This window comes from Bubalus bubalis, chromosome 5 (genome assembly GCF_019923935.1).
Source record: "Bubalus bubalis isolate 160015118507 breed Murrah chromosome 5, NDDB_SH_1, whole genome shotgun sequence".
NCBI lineage: Eukaryota > Metazoa > Chordata > Mammalia > Artiodactyla > Bovidae > Bubalus > Bubalus bubalis.
In genome coordinates this window covers 19,224,485-19,240,773 of record NC_059161.1, presented here as the reverse complement: position 1 = coordinate 19,240,773, position 16,289 = coordinate 19,224,485, and positions in this window count along the sequence as shown.

The window sequence follows — 16,289 nt, the reverse complement described above, 5'->3', positions numbered from 1 at the left end:
AGGGGATCTTCCCAACCAGGCATCCAACCCAGGTCTCCTGCATGCAGGCAGATTCTTTACCAACTGAGCCTCCAGGGAAGCCCTCTGTGCCCTCTCAGTTCAGTTCAGTTCAGTCGCCCAGTCATGTCTGACTCTTTTGACCCCGTTGACTGCAGCACACCAGGCCTCCCTGTCCATCACCAACTCCTGGAGTTTACTCAAACTCATGTCCATCGAGTCGGTGATGCCATCCAATCATCTCATCCTCTGTCGTCCCCTTCTCCTCCATCCTTCAACCTTTCCCAGTTCAGGGTCTTTTCCAATGAGTCAGTTCTTCACATCAGGTGACCAAAGTATTGGAGTTTTAGCTTCAGCATCAGTCCTTCCAATGAATATTTAGGACTCATTTCCTTTAGGATGGACTGGTTGGATCTCCTTGCAGTCCAAGGGACTCCCAAGAGTCTTCTCCAACACCACAGTTCAAAAGCATCAATTCTTCGGTGCTCAGCCTTCTTCACAGTCCAACTCTCACATCCATACATGACCACTGGAAAAACCATAGCCTTGACTAGTCAGACCTTTGTTGGCAAAGGAATGTCTCTGCTTTTGAATATGCTATCTAGGTTGGTCATAACTTTTCTTCCAAGGAGCAAACATCTTTTAATTTCATGGCTTCACTCACCATCTGCAGTGATTTTGGAACCCAAAAAAGTAAAGTCTGTCATGGTTTCCATTGTTTTCCCCATCTGTTTGCCATGAAGTGATGGGACCAGATGCCATGTTCTTAGTTTTCTGAATGTTGAGCTTTAAGCCAACTTTTTCACTGTTCTCTTTCACTTTCATCAAGAGGCTCTTTAATTCTTCTTTGCTTTCTACCATAAGGGTGGTGTCATCTGCATATCTGAGGTTATTGATATTTCTCCCGGCAATCTTGATTCCAGCTTGTGCTTCTTCCAGCCCAGCGTTTCTCATGATGTACTCTGCATATAAGTTAAATAAGCAGGGTGACAATATACAGCCTTGACGTACTCCTTTCCTGATTTGGAACTAGTTTGTTGTTCATGTCTGGTTCTCACTGTTGCTTCTCGACCTGTACAGATTTCTCAGAAGGCAGGTCAGGTGGTCTGGTATCCCCATCTCTTTAAGAATTTTCCACAGTTTGTTGTGATCCACACTACCAGACATCTATTTCTCTGGCCAAAACTAAATGCCATACGGTGACTGAACTCAACTCAACTCAATTCTAGACCAAGCATTAGCATCAAGATAAAGGGAATTGGTACAAGTGGCTTGACCTATTGTGATTTATGTCCTGGCCCTGGATCCTTTACCATCTGAACAAATCATAGTTCCGTTGGCAAGAACGAGAACCGATTCATGGAATGACAACTGACAATGTGTGCCCCAGCCTATAATAAGGCTGTTGTGAAGTAGCCTCTGCTGCTGCTGCTGCTAAGTTGCTTCAGTCGTGTCTGACTCTGTGCAACCCCGTAGACGACAGCCCACCAGGTTCCCCCATCCCTGGGATTCTCCAGGCAAGAACACCGGAGTGGGTTGCCGTTACCTACCGCTTAAGCTTCATCTTCTTCCACTCTCCTTCATAACAGCCTTCATAACACTAGCCATGTGGAACCACTCACACTTTCCAAACTAGCCCTCCATGACTTTGCACATGGTGTTCCCCCTGCCTGGATTATTTTATCCCCTTGGTAATCTTATGGATTCTAATTTTTCTTGAAAAGCTCAACTGAAGTGTTACCATCTTTAAAACATTTTCTGATACTTGAAAGTAGCATCAGTCACACTCGACCCTTCCTAGATCTTGACAGTGCCTGGTACATTGTAAGTGCTCAATAAATATTTGTTAAGAATTTTTGCATCATTCAAGTTATTCAAATCAGGTCATTACCACTGCTTAGATTTCAACTAAAATCATTATTTTCATCACATGAGCCATCTGATAGTTCATTTTATGTGCTAACTTGATCAGGACATGGGGTGTCCAGATATTTGGTTAAACATTATTTCTGGGGTGTCTGTGAGGTTGTTTCTAGACAAGATTTGAATCAGTAGGCTGAGTAAAACAGATGGCCCTCCCCAGTGTAGGTGGGCCTCATTCACTCCACTGAGTACCTAAATAGAACAAAGACACAGAGGAAAAAATTCACTTGATCTGACTTCTAAACTGGCACATTGGTCTTCTACACTTTGAACTTACATCCCTGGAACTTACATCACTAACTCTTCTGGTTCTCAGGGGTTTAGACTTGAACTGGAACTACACACCAACCATCAGATTTCTATGGGACTTCCCAGCCTTCATAATCACATGAGTCAGTTCCTTATAATAATCTCCCCCACCCTGTGTGTGTATACACACATACACACACAATAGTCTATCTAAATAGTTCTAACCCATACAAGCCAGCTAATGGATTTCTTAGTATATAAGAATGTTTCTAAATGGTGAGATCAAGTTGCTGATATGAAATACAGTTCTGAGGAAGCCAAAATATACTAATTTGGTGTTTAGCCCCCTAATATTTTATCCAAAGGTTAACCACGACAAATAATCCTCTTTCAGTCCTGCTTATATGGCATATCTTGAGTTTTTTGCTGACAAATTATCTAACGCATATTATGTAAAGATAGGGACACAGAAATGCTCATCTGAATTAGGGCTAACACTAGCTGAGGTGTGTGTACAGAAAAATTATTCAAATGCACCACTGAGACTAAGGGCAGAAGGATGAGTGAATATGAAGTAGAAAATTATAAAAATGTTAGAGTGCAATTTATCCCAGAATGTAGGAAGCAAATTCAGAATAATTTCAGGTGCACAAGTACTTTGCCTTAAGTAACATTAATGTATAAGAGTTTTTTCTCTTTTTAATTAATTCTCTCTCAATTCTTGTGAATGGCCTATTTCCATACGTCACCAGGCTCAGGAAGCCGTGTTTCACCTTCTCTCGAGTCCTGTGCTCTGTCCTGGCTGACAGTGGCTTAGAGCCGATTCAGCAGAGCAGGTGTTGCAAATCTTCAGCATTGTGTTGCCTGCCAGGTATTAGTTTGGTAATAAACAGAAGCCAGAAATGTCTATGTAACCACAGAATGGAACTTTGAGGAGGGACACTACTCAAATAACAGAATGAGACTTTTGTGGAGTTTATGCATTTTAAAGGAAGGAAACAAGGGCTTTAAGTTAAAGAATGAAAGAAACAAGGAAGGAGAGAGGAAAGGAAGGGAGGGAGGAAGGAAAGAGTGAGAGAGGGAGAAAAGGAGGGAGAAAGAAAACTGAAGTTTTGAGGGTCAAATAGGACATCTGAAATTGTTTAGACTGCTGCTTACAAGGACTTTCCTGGTTAAGAGTCCAGTGGTTAAGACTCCGCGTTCCCAATACAGGGGGCACAGGTTCAATCCTTGGTCAGGGAACTAAGGTCCTCCATACCAGAAGGCATGGCCAGAAATAAATAAATAAATAGACTGTTGCTTCCAGGTGTTTCTGCCTAAATTCTTTGAAATATGATTCAGGTCCACATCAGGGTCTTGTCTGGCCTTGTGTTCTCACAGAACTTGATGTGATCTGTACTCAGTCCAGGGGGGATCTCCATTCTTTACATTCAGCCACCTCCTCTGCAGGTAAGAGCACAGATGACTGCTCACACACGCCTGACAGGAGCAAGTTCGGGTTCTCTCGTCACTGTAGCCGTTCCTCAGCCCCACCGCCTCGGGCTGCTTCTGCTGCCTTTCGGCGGCCCCTGTTCTTGTGTCCTTGGTCCCCCTGGAACATCTGCAGCTGAGGACTAGGCTCCGGGGGCTGCGGGGTGGAGAGGAGGACTGGGTTACGGGCAATGCTTGCTGGTCAATAAAGGTTTGACTGGTCATTTTAGCCAATTATCTTAAGTTCAGAAAAAGTCCATCCCTTGTAAAATGGACTTCTTGGTTAGAGCTTCTTGAGGGTGCCTAGCAAGGAGAGTCCATGCAAACCTGCAGGTAGGCAGCTGGACTTTCGGTGCTGCAGTCTCCTTTGGGCATGGCTCCCTTAGGACACCCAGTGGCCTCCACTGTCTCTATGGGCCACTGTCAAAATCTGCCCTCAGGAATGCAGCTACTGAACTCATTTCCACTGCGTCCAGGCTCAGCAGTGTCTGACTCTTCATGACTCCATGGACAGCAGCCCGCCAGGCTCCTCTGTCCATGGAATTCTCTAGGCAAGTATATTGGAGTGGGTTGTCATTCCCTCCTTCAGGGGATCTTCCTGACCCAGGGATCAAACCTGCATCTCCTGTGTCTTCTGCATTGCAGGCAGATTCTTTACCCACTGAGCCATCAGGGAAGCCCAGAGATTTGAATGCTCTCTGCTATATTTAGCAAGTTATATTTGTTGTTCCGTTTACTCAGAGGAAATGTGTTTGCTCTTTAAATAAATAAACCCAAGAATGCATAACTAGAGTGCATGAGCTAATGTCAAATTTTCCATAATGAAAATCATCCTTAACTTGTCCTGCAAATTTATCCCAGGGGACAGGCTAGAAGCCCTCTAAGATAGCATAGCTCTCTTTCCAACATGCCATTGGCCAAGTTCTGCTGAGGGAAAGGCAGTATGGCTATTTATTAAAGATAGAGGACATGCTTCTAATTTCATCACCAGAATGATTTGAACCAAAGACTCTGCTGGCTTCAAGAAAACCAACATGCTAAGTGAATTCCTGTTATAATCTTTACTTTCATAGACACTTCAGATGGGTTTTGCTGCCTCTAGGAAGGAATTTGAAACAGTCACCCAAGAGGTTTGGTCATTGTTGATTTTGTTCTGAACTCTCAACCACAAGAGGCTATAACGCCTGTTATTAAAGGCCTTATCATATTGACCCAGGGCTGTGTACTAACCAAGATAGAGAAAACCATGGTGTGCACTACAGGATGGAACACTCAATTTAGAGTTAGCAGAGTCCTGGATCTTGTACTAATGAACTTGTAACCTCAGACAAATCACCTAACCTTTCTGGTTCTCACTTTCTTTATTTGTAATATCTTTAAAATGATGTAACTCTTCTTTTATAGATTTTTGTGTGTGAAATTCAGATAATATAAGGTAATTTAAAATTTCAGAACATCTGTAAGCCTTTTAACATTTCATAAAGATGAAAGAGATGGGAATACCAGACCATCTGACCTGCCTCTTGAGAAACCTCTATGCAGGTCAGGAAGCAACACTTAGAAGTGGACATGGAACAACAGACTGGTTCCAAATAGGAAAAGGAGTACGTCAAGGCTGTATATTGTCACCCTGCTTATTTAACTTATATGCAGAGTACATCATGAGAAACGCTGGACTGGAAGAAGCACAAGCAGGAATCAAGATTGCCGGGAGAAATATCAATAACCTCAGATATGCAGATGACACCACCCTTATGGCAGAAAGTGAAGAGGAACTAAAAAGCCTCTTGATGAAAGTGAAAGAGGAGAGTGAAAAAGTTGGCTTAAAGCTCAACATTCAGAAAACGAAGATCATGGCATCTGGTCCCATCACTTCATGGGAAAAAGATGGGGAAACAGTGGAAACAGTGTCAGATTTTATTTTGGGGGGCTCCAAAATCACTGCAGATGGTGACTTCAGCCATGAAATTAAAAGATGCTTACTCCTTGGAAGGAAAGTTATGACCAACCTAGATAGCATATTCAAAAGCAGAGACATTACTTTGCCAACAAAGGTCCATCTAGTTAAGGCTATGGTTTTTCCAGTGGTCATGTATGGATGTGAGAGTTGGACTATGAAGAAAGCTGAGTGCCAAAGAATTGATGCTTTTGAACTGTGGTGTTGGAGAAGACTCTTGAGAGTCCCTTGGACTGCAAGAAGATCCAACCAGTCCAATCCGAAGGAGATCAGCCCTGGGATTTCTTTGGAAGGAATGATGCTAAAGCTGAAACTCCAGTACTTTGGCCACCTCATGCGAAGAATTGACTCATTGGAAAAGACTCTGATGCTGGGGGGATTGGGAGCAGGAGGAGAAGGGGATGACAGAGGATAAGATGGCTGGATGGCATCACCGACTCGATGGACAAGAGTTTTGGTGAGCTCCGGAAGTTGGTGATGGACAGGGAGGCCTGGAGTGCTGGTATTCATGGGGTCGTAAAGAGTCGGACATGACTGAGTGACTAAACTGAACTGAACTGAACTGAAAGATGAAATATTATAAACCTTCCAATGTTAAGAATCTAGGATCCCTCATGCTAATCATGGATGTCCTATGAATGAGTCACCTCTATTCCAATGGCCCACCCATTCGAAAGGGCAGCTCCCTGCCAAGGAGTCCTCTCTCTTCAGTCTTCTGCAAGGCAGTCTTCTCCAGCCAGCCTTTCACCTTTTGGCTACTGGTGAAAGTCAGTCACCAGTCCCTGTGTCCCTTGAACTCCCAGAGACACAGGTCAAGACCTCCAAATGGTTCTTGTGAAATGCTCTCACTTTGTTTAAGCTGAGAGAATGTTTCCCAAGGCAGAATGGGGATGGAACGAGTTGTAGAACACAGCAACAGGACCACTCTCTGTAACGGAGCTCTTGCTCTGGCCTCTTGAATCTCCCTGAAGATGGTTCTAGCTTCTCTTCCATAGCCTGTAGGTGGAGAATGGCAGATACTGGCAGAGCCACTTCACAGTGTGTGTGTGTGTCATGCATAGCTAGGCGGTTTAGCATTTTCTTTCAGAATGTGTCAAATTAGGACCTACCATCCTATTCTTAGCCTTTGCAGGCTTGAGATAATAGGGGAAGTAATTATCTGTACAAAATAAAAATCACCTGTAATTCCACTACTTTTTTCTTTTCCTTTGGAAGAGACTTAAGAGTGGAAGTCTTTTTCCTTCCCTTCATCTCTACCAGTTTGGTGTGTACCTTTTAACACTGTTTCTGTGCTTATTCAAATCTAAAAATAGGCAGACTGGGGGCTTCCCTAGTTGTCCAGTGGTTAAGACCTTGCCTTCCAGTACAGGAGGTGTGAGTTTGATCCCTGGTTGGGAATTAAGATCCCACATGCCTCCTGCCCAAAAAACTAAAACATGAAACAGAAACAATATTATAACAAATTCAATAAAGACTTTAAAAATGGTCCACATTAAAAAAATCTTTAAAAAATACAATAAAAAATAGATATCTGATAGATGATAGATAGTTAATAGATATATAGATAGATGATTTTAAAACATAGCTGCAAAATTTTTGATATCATTCCCATTGAGAGGTGGACTTTAGGTTCTCTTCCATTGAAAAGAGGCAGGCTTGTGACTGACCTGAACATACTCTACGTTTTTTTTAAGGCTTTTTTTTTTCCCTATGTGGACCGTTTTTTTTAAGTCTTTATTGAATTTGTTACAATATTGCTTCCATTTTATGTTTTTTGATTTTTGGCCTTGAGGCATATGGGATCTTAGTTCCCTGACCAGGGATCAAAACTGCAGTCCCTGCATTGGAAGGCAAAGTCTTTTTTAAAAAAAACTATTTATTTGTTTTTATTTTTGGCTGTGCTCGGTCTTCGTTCCCGTGCAGGCTTTTCTCTAGATGCAGCGAATGGGGGCTACTCTCTAGTTGTGGCGTGCAGGCTTCTCTCTGAGACGGCTTCTATTGTTGCCCAGCATGGACTGTAGGGCACTGGGGCTCAGTAGTTGCGGCTCACAGACTCTAGAGCGCAGGTTCAGTAACTGAGGCGCATGGACTCAGTTGCTTCACAGAATGTGGGATCTTCCCGGACCAGGGATGGAACCCTTGTCTCCTGCATTGGCGGGCAGACTCTTTACCACTGAGCCTGCAGGGAAGCCTGAAAGTCAAAGTCTTAACTACTTTACTGCCAGAGAAGTCCCCAGGTATACGGCTTTTGCAGTAATCCACATGAGAGATAAGGGCTAAACTCAGGAAGTGGTGGAAGTAGGAAGAAGAAGCAGGACCCAACTGGGAAATACTCAGCCTCCACAGTGCAGCCCCACTGGCCAGGATCAACAGTAATGAAGCATCAAGAGTAAGAAGCGTTAAGAGACAGGAAAAGAAGGTGTAGGGCAGGTCTGCCTGTAGGGACTGTGAAGGCATTCTCCCTGGGTATGTTTTGGCTTTTTTCTCTGTCTGCAGAATCAAGCTTTCTTACCCCAGGCAGTGATTACATGATTTAGTTCTGCAAATGGGGGACCCTGAATGTTAGCCTACAGATTACATTAATCAATCTATTTTGTTTCATCTTCCATGCTACTTAAAAGCCTCTTAGAAAGAAAATATATGCAAAGTAATGTACAAATTAGCAGAGCCTTGTCATCCTTTTCAGCTGAGCCCTGGTTCTGTGTCAGTGAACAAAGAGGCCCTGGGTGGGCAGGGTCGGTCTATGACAATCAGTCTCCGTGGGATCAAGCTCCCTGCAACAGGGCAGTGAGGTGAGCCTACAGAACTACAGAAAGACAGAGAAAAATCGCTCCCGAACACATTTCAGGATATACTAGGTCCAGACTGTAGAACAGTATGTGAGTAGGAATAGTTTACATTCTAAAAAAGATATGCACATGTCTGAATATGGACGTAGACAAAGTCTGGAAGCATAATGGTAAAGGTTAGTATCTCTGGAGGTGGAATTCCTTCTGTTTTTGTTGGTTTATTTGTCTGTGGGGTCCTTTGTGCTTTTTTTTTTTTTTTTTTTTTAACATTTTCCAAGTTTCTTGCATACTTATTACTTCTGAAAATTAAAAAAAAGAAAAAAATTTATGTTAAAAGTCAGTAGGCCCTTAGAATTTCATCCATTTTGCCCATTCTTATTACTGCTAGAGTTTCCTGAAGGTTCCACTTTAGATCAGCCTCCTGTTCTTCACCTTATAAACTAGGAGATCACAGATATAAAAACAAACTACTGTACATGCAAAGTTTAGGGATCTTTTGATTCTCCCTTTTCTAAACCTTCCTCTAACACTCACCCCTTTCTCCAAGCGCTCAGGCCTGCCCCTGGGTCCCACGATCCTCTCTCCAGTGCCAGGTCTGTGGTCTTCAGTCACCATATCTGTGCCCCCAAATCACTTCTTTCTCTGGCATCTTCCCTATGCTCCTATTCCCTACTCTCCATCCAAGTGCCTACCTCCCAGGTAGCTCTCAGGCAGATGCTGGAAATTGTCAACAAATATCAAACTGACTCATAACACTCGAATAGCTAATAGCTTCAGACTCACGGGTTTTAAAAGAGGTTGCCCAGTTAATGTTACCATGTCTCTAATTGGTGATACTAAAGCTTTAATCAGATGTGGATTTTCAAGCTCCCATTAAATCCATGTGCACGCAGGTCACAACCTCTTTTAGCCAAGCAGGGAAGGTTTCCTGTAGCCAGGCGCTATCACCATTACCATCAGATACAGCAGCAACTAATTCAGTCAGGTTGATGGACGCCGAGACGGTGGCCAGACTCATCTACAGAGCTAGAATGCGAGAAACTAATTTCCTGCTGTCCTGAAGTTCTCCAGGTCACCCCTGGTTACAGGGAAAATGACATGAGTCACGGTATCTCCTGAGCCAGCTCATCGGGGTGCTGTGCACAGCTAAGCCACCAATAACAATAGGTGTATGCAGAGTGTGTGTCGTTACACCCCATTAGTTCCAAAGCTCCAACTCTAATTTCCCAGAAGAAAGGTTAGGGAAACTGCAAGATGTGGCAGTTACAAAAGCGCTTCAATCCAATACCCAAAGGGGAAAAATGCTGACTGACTTCTGGAGTCTAGCCAGTGAGCCAGCTCAGAGCAAGGCTGGACCTGCCCAAGAGAATCCCTTCCCTGGGGAAACTTGAAATCATTGGGAGGGTTTTCTGAGGAGGTAGAGGTGAGGATTTTTTTGTTGTTACTTTGTTTTTATGCCAACCCCCACCCCCACAAAGATAAGTTCCTACTAGGTGCCAAGTGTTGTGGCAGGCACCTTTGCTTCCAATCTGAATATGGATCAGTCCTTGCTTGGAAGGAAGCTACAATCCAGTTATGGGCTGGCAGCGGGGACTGATGCAAATGAAACCAACAGAAATCAAATAAATTAGGCCCTATAAGAGAGTATAAAACAGAGATGAGACTAGAGACCAGTAAGCCCTCAGGCCAGGAAAGAGGCAGGTGGGTAGTGGGGATCTGGTGAATGGGAGAGAGGCAAGTGGGGGAGGGGAGTGCGGAGAAAGAGGTGAGAGGAGAAGCGGGGAGGGCTGGGGGTGGTGGCAAGGTCCTTCAACGACCTCAGCGGTGGGGCAACCAGGGTGTTGCACTGCGCTCCCACTGCAGGGAGCTAGCTGAGTTGAGCTGAGCCACCCTGGCTCAATGGGGTTGGATCCCAGGCCCCAGGCTTTGTCTTGGGGTCAGGGCGGGGTTGGGGGTGGGGTCACAGCTGGTGGGCCTCCTTCAGTTCAGTTCAGTTCAGTTCTGTTGTGTCTGACTCTCTGCGACCCCACAGACTGCAGCACACCAGGCCTCCCTGTCCATTACCAACTCCCAGGGTTTACTCAAACTCATGTCCATTGAGTCTGTGATGCCACACAACTACCTCATCCTCTGCCATCCCCTTCTCCCCATGCCTTCAATCTTTCCCAGCATCAAGATCTTTCCAAATGAGTCAGTTCTTTGCGTCAGGTGGCCAAAGTATTGGAGTTTCAGCTTCAACATTAGTCCTTCCAATGAATATTCAGGACTGATTTCCTTTAGGATGGACTGGTTGGATTTCCTTGCAATCCCTCAAGAGTCTTCTCCAACACCACAGTTCAAAAGCATCAATTCTTTGGCACTCAGCTTTCTTTATAGTCCAACTCCATACATGCAACCATACATGACCACAGGAAAAACCATAACCTTGATTAGATGGACCTTTGTTGGGAAAGTAACGTCTCTGCTTTTTAATATGCTGTCTAGGTTGGTCATAACTTTCCTTCCAAAGAGCAAGCGTCTTTTAATTTCATGGCTGCAGTCCCCATCTGCAGTGATTTTGGAGCCCCAAAAAATAAAGTCAGCCACTGTTTCCCCATCTATTTGCCATGAATTGATGGGCCCAGATGCTATGATCTTAGTTTTCTGAATGTTGAGCTTTAGGCCAACTTTTTCACTCTCTTTCACTTTCATCAAGAGGCTCTTTAGTTCTTCTTCACTTTCTGCCATAAGGGTGGTGTCATCTGCATATCTGAGGTTATTGATATTTTTCCTGGCAATCTCGATTCCAGCTGTGCTTCATTCAGCCTGGCATTTCTCATGATATACTCTGCATATAAGTTAAATAAACAGGGTGACAGTACACAGCCTTGACGTACTCCTTTCCCTATTTGGAACCAGTCTGTTGTTCCATGTCCAGTTCTAACTGTTGCTTCCTGACCTGCATACAGATTTCTCAAGAGGCAGGTCCATGAAATCAAAAGACGCTTGGACCGCAAGTTCTAAGTGTTGCTTCCTGACCTGCATACAGATTTCTCAAGAGACAGGTCAGGTGGTCTGGTATTCCCATCTCTTTCAGAATTTTCCAGTTTATTGTGAGAGGCTTTGGCATAGTCAATAAAGCAGAAATAGATGTTTTTCTGGGACTTTTTTGGTTTTTCAATGATCCAGCGGATGTTGGCTATTTGATCTCTGGTTCCTTTGCCTTTTCTAAAGCCAGCTTGTTCATCTGGAAGTTCACATTTCATGTACTGCTGAAGCCTGGCTTGGAGAATTTTGAGCATTACAGTACTAGCGTGTGAGATGAGTACAACTGTGTGGTAGTTTGAGCATTCTTTGGCATTGCTTCTTTGGGATTGGAATGAAAACTGACCTTTTCCAGTCCTGTGGCCACTGCTGAGTTTTCCAAATTTGCTGGCATATTGAGTGCAGCACTTTCACAGCATCATCTTTCAGGATTTGAAAGAGCTCAACTGGAATTCCATCACCTCCACTAGCTTTGTTCATAGTGATGCTTCTTAAGGCCCACTTGACTTCACATTCCAGGATGTCTGGCTCTAGGTGAGTGATCACACCATCGTGATTATCTGAGTGATGAAGATCTTTTTTGTACAGTTCTTCTGTGTATTCTTGCCACCTCTTCTTAATATCTTCTGCTTCTGTTAGGTCCATACCGTTTCTGTCCTTTATTGAGCCCATCTTTGCATGAAATCTTCCCTTGGTATCTCTAATTTTCTTGAAGAGATCTCTAGTCTTTCCCATTCTGTTGTTTTCCTCTATTTCTTTGCATTGATCGCTGAGGAAGGCTTTCTTATCTCTCCTTGCTATTCTTTGGAATATTGCTATTCCTTGCTCTTCTTCATTCAAATGGGTATATTTTTCCTTTTCTCCTTTGCTTTTCGCTTCTCTTCTTTAAGAGGGGACTTCTTTATTTCCTCAGAGAACACCTTCTTCAGGGCCCAGTAGGCCTTGTTCAGGTTGTCATTGCCTCTCTCCATGTCCATGTCTCTGTTCAGTTGCTCCAGGTGGTCCAGGGAGGTCAGCTGCAGGAAGGTACAGGTGGGTCACAGGTCAGTCTCCCTGATGTTGTGCTCAGCCTGCAGGACCACTTCCAACAAGGAGATGCAGTTCACAGCTTGCACCGCCCAGCACAGTGGTCCCATGCAGATTTCCTGAGATTTCCGTGTTCCATGAATTCCAGTGAAAGACACACTTCCAGCACTAGATTTTTATATCAGCTTATTTTTCTTTAGTTTTGTGTTTAACTCTAAAATTAAAACTAATTTTATAACCATTGAAAATTGAAGTGGTACAATCTGGTCTGTTGGTTTCCCATGGTTGTATTCCTTCGGATCCTCCTTTCTCTGCTGTGAGCCTCTTCGATTCACACTTGTCCTTAGAAGATACATCAGAGAAATGATGAGAAAAAAGTACATCTTTAAGTAGTGAGGATATGCTTCCTAATCTACTTCCAAAGAGATTCAGAGGAACCAACTAATGTATCGTTTAACTTATCCAGTTTAAATGATTATGAAAAAGTTGGAGAGGAAAAGCTACATTTCAACTTTATTTCCTCAATTAGCCTGATAATTGGGAGATAAGTATAGAATATGCCACATCCACTCCAAAGTATATTTATAGGAAAAAAGCCAGAGGTCTGGCTCTCTACTCTTTTTCTCTGAGTTTCCAGATGCTCTCTTATTATATACATACAATTATATACATGTATTATATACATACAATTTTATATGGTAAACTATGCATGTAGTCCTTTTAAATTAATTTTTTAAATTATAAGCAATATATGCCTGTGAGTTAAAATAAAAGTACAGAAGGGAATAACAGTTACTTTCCACAAGTAATCACAGACAATAGCTTTGAAAATTTCTTTCCAAAATACATATTAGAACAAGAGGATTATATTGCAGATTATGGCATCTCCAGCATTTCTGTATTGGAAAGGCTGTTGTGTGTGTTGAGGGGACTCTGAGACCCCATGAACTGTAGCATGCCAGGCTCTTCTGTCCATAGGAATTCTCTAAGCAAGAATACTGGAGTGGGTAGCCTTCTCCAGGGGATCTTCCTAACCGAGAGATCAAACCAGGTTCTCCCTCACTGCAGATAGATTCTTTACCAGCTGAGCTACTGGGGAAGCCTGAGAAATCAGGGGGATCTCGTTAAATGGGAATGCTAGGAGAGAAGCTTCATTTGCATAGCAAGCAATTCGTATTTACGCTGAGGTTGGTTTGGCCTGGTTTGGAGATGGGGAGTGGAAATCGGAGGAGATATGAGAGAACCTAAAGGTTATTCAGAGTGAGCCGTGGCAAGCACTGCCATATATATATATTTCTACAACTTGCTTTTTTAATTTAAAAATAAGTCTTGAACATGTCATCATATCATCAATACATTCTATATCTACCATCTTCTTTTATAATAATTACATATTTTATATAATTACATATAATTAAATACAATTAAATTCCATTGTATTTAACTAGACTTCTGATGAGCATTTAGATCTTTTCCAATTTTCACTAAGCATTTTTGTGTCTCTGTGTGAGCATGACTTGTATATACACACACACATATATATAATCTGCTCATAACTTGAGAATTTCTATAAAATAGATTCAAAGAAGAGAAATTTCTAGGATAAAGGAGATGTGCACTTTAAATTTGGAAAGAAAACTACCATTGTGTAATATACAGTTAATATACTGTTTGAATACGTGACCCCCTCCTCCCCTCCTTCCATCCTTCCATTGTGATAGCAGAATAGTGTCTTATATGATTAAAAGTAATCATGTAATTTAGTGTCCAGAACACTTTTAAAAGAGAAAGTGGATGCTATTAGTTATATGCTTGTACCACAGCCATAAACCAGGTTATCCTGGGTAACCTGGAACATTTACTTACCCTAATAATTATTAACATGAACATTATTAATGAGCATCAGATTGCTGAAAACTTAAGAAATTTCCATTATCCTCCTTTTATCCCTCCCAAACTTACTTTCTTACTCCCGATGGGCCCCCCACCCAGGGTAACCCTGTGGACCAATACTCCAAAATGAGAATAGCATCCATCTTGGTTAAGAGATGTGTGTGCATATGTGGGAAGATCCTCGGATATACTAAATATGGACTCTGAACCAGGCAAATCAAAATGATTGCCCAAAGGAAACCCAGAAGAAATGCCGCATAACAATAATTCCAACTACCATGAGGGCTTGACTCAGCAACTCTTTCTCTGAGTTCACCCGTGTGTCTATCTGCACAAACTGTACTCTCTTTTTTTTTTCTTCCTCTGGATAAATACTTTGTTTCACTACTTTTCGTCTTTGTGGGAATTCTTTTTCTGCAAAGCCGAAGGGCCAGGGCCTTGTCATTGACCACTGGTCTAGCGGCTAGGATTTGGTGCTCTCACTTCTGAGAACTGACCTCGATCTCTGGCTGGGGAACTGAAGCCTTGCTTCAGAAAGGCACTGCAGGCCAAGGCCGTCTAAGACCAGGAGAGTGTATGGAACTCGCAGCAACCTACTCATGAGATCTTATCCTAGAGACAGCAAACCAAAGATTTAGGGAAAGGGAGAAAGAATTAGCTTCTAAATATTTTGCCCTATTAAACTTTTCATTTGAAAAATGAAGATTCCCAAACCAGGACTCAGAGTTGGAAAACAAAATATCTCACAGAATAAAGAAACAATACGGAGGGAATAAAAAAACAAGTTGCTTTGAAAAGTAGTAATAAAACTTTACCACAAAATATTTGCTTCCTGTAAATCCAGTTTCAAGATTCCCTGATGAGCCCCAAAGCTATGGAAAAACATGAAAAAGAAAATAGTGTATTCAGTTTTCTGAGGCCCATGACTTGGCTATCTTTTAGATAATCCCCGGACTAATGTTGATTTTTATGGCTCAGCCTCAGAACATGTCTTCTCTTTGCTGTCTTATAAAATGCTGGCGAGTCTTAGGCTACTTCTTTGGTTCGTTATGGACTGTCCAAGACCTGGAATATTAGACATATGGCCTTCTGTGAGTATGGTCTATCACTTATGTCAGTTCCCATTTCCAAGACAGCTGGGAAAAAAAACGTAACTTACTCCCAGGCAAGATCAATCTACAGCAAAACTCTGAGTATGTTCAAGAGATGACAGGCAGGTCGTTCCAGATGGAAAAAGAGAGCCCATCACATGCCTCATCCATGTGTGTTCCCATTCCTCCAACAGTGCCTTTTGTTATTCATTAAGGATTATATTCCTTTTTCTGCCCGTTATCCCAGGCTCAGAAAGAAAGCCCTTGACGGGTTAATGAATTGCCTAGCATACTGAATGATTTATCTTGTGTTTCTCACTAAATGAGAGGTTTCAACAGATCGGCGCTGAGGTGTTGGGAGTGTGTTTCTAGCTAAGGGCAAGCTGCTGAAATGCCTCAGAGCCTTACAATCCACTGCCTGAAGGCGACCCCACGAGAGGGTATTTTCCAAAACGTTCTTCATGTCACCTCTTGTCCATTGGCTGCTAATTCAAAATGTGGATGTAATGGTCTAAATTTTTTTAAGGCTGAATGTTACAACAACGCACTGTGTTGTAGGTACAACTATTAAGCGATGCTGATTTTTTTCAGCATACAGCACCAGCCCTGCTTTCTCACCCAGGCTTTGTTTTGATTAAGGCAGGCATTGGCAAAACATGTGAAATTCATTCTGTTTCTGTGAAACGGATGTTTTCCTTTGTCAAACACTATCTGAAAGCTGAGATCAATCTATAGATACTGACAAAGGAAGATAGCTAAGATGTTTGTTTGTCAAAAACAAACAATGATTGCCAAACAGTATGTAAGGCAGATCCCATTTATCTAAAAATATGTATAAATATAGTATGTGTTGGTATATGAATGGAGGAA